Consider the following 6000-nt stretch of genomic DNA (forward strand, 5'->3'; position numbering starts at 1 on the left):
GTCACCCAGGTGCCCCTCACAATTTTTTGTTTTGTTGTGTGTATTTTAAGTAAGCTACATGCCCAACATGGGACTTGAACTCATGACCCTGAGATCCAGAGTCTCACACTCTACCGACTGAGCCAGCCAAGTGCCCCATTTCACAATTTTTTGAATCAAAAACCGAATAACTTCCTCACATTGCAATTGGCTGATACATCCCTTGTCTCTTTTTTCCCTCCTGTAATACTCTTCCTCCACTCTCTGCTTCTTATTTGTTGAAGAATTTGGGTTGTTTGTGCTGTAGAGTTTCCCACAGTCTGCATTTCACTGGTATCACTTAAGATATCTTTCAACTGCTGTAGTTTCCTTCAATTTGTTTAATAATGTTACATAATTAATTTTATAATTTATATATTTTATTTGCAATTTTTTATTTGTTAGTAATTATATAATAATTACCAATACTTTCCTTATTATCATTTAAATGTAAAGCATTGATCAGATTCAGATTTGATGGTTTTGGCAGGAATACTTCATAGGTGGTGTGAAGCATTGAATACTTCCATCTGGGGGCACTAAATGTCTGGCTGTCTTTTTACAATATTAGTAGTTATTGATGAACATGGCTCAGTTCCATTAACTCACTGGGCACTCCAGCTCTTTATTCTTGAAGCAATCCAGGTGAATTTTACACACTTCATTTCCCACCACCATCCTTCCCCTCACAGCCTATGTTGTGGTCATACTGAACTTCTGCCATTGCTCAGTGTTGCCATGTTCCTTCACACCTCCTTGCCTCTGTTCATGCTGACTCTGTGCCTGTACTGTCTTTCCTCCAGTTCAATACCTGACAGGTTCCTTCCTATGGAAGTTTCCCATAAGTAAAAAGAGTTCCCTTCATGCCCGAATGGACACAGTACATATCTCCCTCCTGGCATCTATCTTTTTGAAATGTAATGGTTCTTTAAATGTTTGTCTTTCACTATGCATGGGATCTCCAGAAAATCAGAGAGAAGTAAGAAAGGCATTCTGCACATAGAATTAGCATAGCAAAGAAACACTGGTGAAAACAGCTAGACATCTCAGGATATAAGTTAGGATTCTTGGGGTTGAAAGCAACAGAAACATCTCTGTCTGTAAGAAAGAAAATGGAGATGCATTGGAATAATATCACTGGCTTGCAGAACCATCAGAAAGCTGGAGGATCAGGCTCAGAAAATGGTAAGGAGCAAATGTATTCCAAGAGCCAAGAAGCAGGAAGCACAATAGTCTTTTAGCAGAAAGAATCTAGCCAGGGTGATGCTACACCTGCTGGAGGATTTGGCCAACACCACCATCACCACTGTAAATGAATTCCAACTGCTTCTCTAGGTCTACATTACTCAGTTTTTATTGTCCTGGATGGGAGCATCTAGCTGGCAAAGCCTAAGTCAGTGCTCATACCATGGAAGCAAGGAGGGAAAAGATGGTGCATTTGACCCTACTTCCCATCAAGAAAAACATAATGGGAGGATTCTCCTTGAAATAAGAAGGCAAGGTGGTTGAATGTGGGGACAGTTGAAACAAAAAGTACACTTTAGAGAGCAAGTCATTAAGTTGATATTAAAGCAAAGAATTCATCTTGGGGAATGGTCAGAGATAAGGCTGGAAATATAGGTAGGAACCAAGTTATACAGTTACTCCCATTATTTCCAGGCAAGGTAATTTGGGCTTTATGCTGTAAGTGGTGGGAGAGACATTTTTTGAGGCTTAACTGTAGAGGACTAACACTATTAAATTTTTTTTGATGTTTATTTATTTTTGAGAGAGACAGAGACAGAATGTGAGTGGGTGAGGGGCAGAGATAGAGGGAGACACAGAATCCAAAGCAGGCTCCAGGCTCTGAGCTGTCAGCACAGAGCCTGACATGGGGCTTGAACTCATGAGCTGTGAGATCCTGACTTGAGCCGAAGTCGGACGCTCAACCAACTGAGCCACCCAGGAATCTGAGGACTAACACTATTGAAGGGATTGTTTGGATAATTAAAGTGATCCTTTTTGGAAGGCTGGATTAGACAGGAAGACGCTGCAGAAAGGGAGATCAGTTCATGAGTGTTTGCAATAGTTGAGGTTCCAGAGATTAGCCATTCATCTGCAATCCAGAAAAGTTGAGTTAGATCCTCAAATATCAAAGATAAAAGCAGATCCTAAGTCTGGATCAGGAGCCAAGCATAGCAGACCATAAAAAGGATGAAAGGGAGAGGGGAAGCTGGTTTAGAAAGTCTCTCCAAGGAATTTTACCAAGTGGATTGCTGCTCTCTGCACCTGTTGTTTCTTCACTTTAGACACTAGTGCTTCTGCTCCCACCTGAGGATACCTTAGAGGCATCTCATGGTCTCTGCCAGATATCAGCAAAGGTTGGAACCAGGGTTGGGCAAAAAAAAATGTGTTGAACGATAGACTGATATTATGAACAAAAATATGGAGGGAAATGTGAAAGACAAGTTTTATGGAAAATGGTGACTTCCACTAGAAAGACTTATGTGTAGCAATGTCTGCAGGAAATTGGAAATGCAAGTCTGTAGCTCAAGAAAAAGTAGAGGACTTTAGAGAAGGTGTCTGAAGGAACTAAAATTTATTAAATGGCTGCTCTGAGCCAGGCAATTTCACATATTTGCTCTTATTTAGTCTTTGCATCAACCTTTACTAAGGTGATATAATTTCCCCCATTTTATAGGTGAAGATCTGAGGATCTGACATTAGGTTTTTCTCCAAGTTCATACCACCATTATGTGGTGTACCTGATACTCGAACCTAAAAACTCTGACTGCCAGATTCTTTACATTTTGAAATCATATTTTAGCTGAAACTGGAAGTTCATTGAGATTATAGGCTGATGGAGTGATGAGAGAAAATACGTTAAAATAAAAATGCCAAGGGGAAAAAAAAAGCCAAGGCCATACAAATAGTAAGGAAACTGGTTTAGTTGACAGAATGTAAGCTGAGAAACAGTCTGCAAATATATGAAAGCTGGTATTCGCAAGAAAAGTATTCATAGAATTATTCATAAGAAAAAAATTGGGGGAGCAAAAAAATTATTTACCATATTGAATCCAGGAGGTTCTTAAACTTCTATTTTTTGTTCTGCGTAGATGGTGGAATTTTGCTGCCTGGGCTCTTTTAGTAAGAAAGGCTAACATTTTCACAAAATGCCATTACCATGATTTTTATACCCTATTCTCCAGAAGGCAAAATTAATTTAAAAAGGAAAAGAAATTATGAAATAGAACAGCGGAATGAGAAGAGTCAAGTGCCCATCTGAATTATCAAAGGAGGCATAATTTTTGGTTTGAGCATATACTGAATATTATTGCTCCCAAGCACTTATCAGGTGCAACAGCCATCTCTTCATTGGCACACATGCTTGCTCCACCCTTGTAATATGGCTGCTGAAATAGTTTCCTTGCAAGTCATTAAAGGTCTTTTCGCTGCCAAATCCAGCGGCTTCCCCAGTTTGTCTTCTCCAGTGCCATTCTTCATGGCAGTATTGCATGAAAATATCGAAAGTATTTGGGAGGATGGAACCAATAGGACTTTAAGACTGGCTATTTGTAGAGGGTGAGGAAGAGGAAAGAATCAGACTTGGCACCCAAATTCTGGGCTTGGAAACTGAATGGATGGTGGTGCCATATAGAAAATTAGGGGAATTAGGGCTCAGTCAGTTAAACATCTGACTTCGGCTCAGGTCATGATCTCACGGTTTGTGGGTTCCAGCCCTGCGTCAGGCTCTCTGCTGTCAGCACAGAGACCGCTTCAGATCCTCTGTCCCCCTCTCTCTCTGCCCCTTACCCACTTGTGTTTGCCTTCTCTCTCTCTCTCTCAAAAATAAATAAACATTAAAAAAAATAGGGGAGTCTAGTTGAGCCAGGGCAGGATGAGTGAATGAAGACCATAGCTGGAAAAATAGTCATGGGTGTATGCTCTATCTTCTTAAATGAATTAAAAGTTCTTGGAGTACCTGGGTGGCTCAGTCCATTGAGCATCTGACTTTGGCTCAAGTCATGATCTCACAGTTCGTGGATTTGAGCCTTGCATCGGGCTCTCTGCTGTCATTGAGGAGCCTAATTCAGATCCTCTGTCCCCTTCTCTCTGCTCCTCCTGCTTGTGCTCTCCCAAAAATAAATATTTTTTTAAATGAATTTAAAATTCTTGAGGGTAGCAGGGTCATGGGAATTTTTCTTCTCTTTGTTTTTCTTTTGTAATTTCTCCTGCATCTGAATATCCAAATCTCTTTCACCATGCCCTCCCCTCTGCTATCTTTTTGGAAAGGATCTTTGGTCTGAGGTTTACTCCCACCAAGAATGCCTGGACTAGTGTTTTCCGAAAACAATGTTCTTACTGTAACAAGGATCTCAGCCAATAAAGAGGAAAATGGAAAGGCCCTAATTCCCACAATACTATTCCCATAACTCTTTAAAGGAGAATTAAAATTTTACCGAAGGGTTGTCATAGCAAAGGCAAATTGCAAGGTACAAGACAAGTGCAAACCTAAGGTTTAATATGACTGTTTTTACAGAACAAAGCAAAAGATCAAAATAACTTAAAATCATTATAGGGGAAGCTTCTCATGAACATAATCTCTATGTAGCCAGTCTGACTCTTTTATTCTAACATTATCCCTGTCTCTCTCACAGTGCTGCTTTTTGCTTTTGCATTAATCTTTTGCATTGCAAATAATCTCACTTTGTAATAATCCATCACCCTTTTCTCAGAGTAGTGGGCAGGATCCAGCCCATCTCTGTCCCGACCACAATAGCATAATTGCTAGAAGAACACAATAAATTATAGAACCAAAGTTGCATTTATTCCTTTAGAATAATACTTAGAGGAGAGGAAGGGAGAATAAGGGAGACAGGGATTTGGCAAGCCAGTTCAGGGCTGGACTTTAGTATTCCAGTGGAATGAACATCCCAGTGTGAACTTTGGCACTCCAAGTGTGGTCCCTTTTTATAGATCTTTATCAGTGTGACATCGTGACATCTGGGTAAGCTTTCTCTTTCTTCCTAGTTTCCAAGCAAATAAATATTGGCTCAAAAGCTCACTTATGTGTGTGCACACACATGCATATACTCCTTTCCTCCCCAAGAAGAATCAATGATATTTAGAAAAATGTAGTCTAGACCTTATGAAGAAAGTAAAACCACTTTCCTGTAGAAAATATAGTCTTCAAAGACTCTTATCACCAAAGTGAGAGTAGTTTATATATGAAGAGATAGAAGAGTCAATCCTTTTGTTAACCCTTCATCTAAACCTTGTACAGAGGCAGTAATAGGGTTTATTAGCATTAAATTCAAGTAATTTTCCCCTCCCCACCTGTGGGCAGGATGGAAGTGGTTTGGGGTGGAGATGGTTGGCTGTTCGGTTCATTCCTTTATACTGATGCTATAGCATGGGGAAGATATACTTAGCATTTACCCATGGAGGCAATAGTAGACGTAAGTCATTTAGATACTGGCCACGATCTTGAAATACATATTTATATCCCAAAATAATTTCCCTCCAGATCTCCAGAACATGTATGTGAAGACTAAAGCTAGCTCCCCCAGCAGCTATGCGGACTGTTGGGAACCTTCTAAGGACTTCTGCAAGTACCTCTCAAGTTGGTGTCTGGGCTTATACCAGAAACAGATGGTGATGGCTTAGCATCCAGAGACAGGCCAAGCAAAAATAAAGGCTGACCCTGGCCCATAGATTGATTATCTCTTTACCCAAAGGCACCTTTCCCACCTGCCGGTTCCATTAGCAAATTGTCTACCTTTAAAATCTGGTGGACCAGCCCTATCTCACTCTGGCTCTGCTTTGCCAGAATTGGAAAGAGTGCAACTCTCCTTCCCCAAACATTGAGATCTCTTCCTGTGTCTCTGTATTGCCATAGCAACAACACATGCCTCCATCTCATTGCTGGTCACACGATACTCGTTTATCTACCTGCATGTCTGTCTTTCTCGTCTGCGGGCTCCGGAGGGGCACAAACCATTT

General features: G+C 40.6%; 1 non-coding gene across 1 annotated transcript; it reads right to left on the reverse strand.

Moving 5' to 3' along the window:
- Window positions 1–59: 59 nt before the first annotated feature.
- Window positions 60–132, reverse strand: TRNAQ-CUG. The gene has a single exon. It is a non-coding gene; the product is annotated as a tRNA-Gln (tRNA).
- Between the last annotated feature and the right edge of the window lie 5868 nt (window positions 133–6000).

Source organism: Prionailurus bengalensis, chromosome E1 (genome assembly GCF_016509475.1).
Source record: "Prionailurus bengalensis isolate Pbe53 chromosome E1, Fcat_Pben_1.1_paternal_pri, whole genome shotgun sequence".
NCBI classification, from domain to species: domain Eukaryota; kingdom Metazoa; phylum Chordata; class Mammalia; order Carnivora; family Felidae; genus Prionailurus; species Prionailurus bengalensis.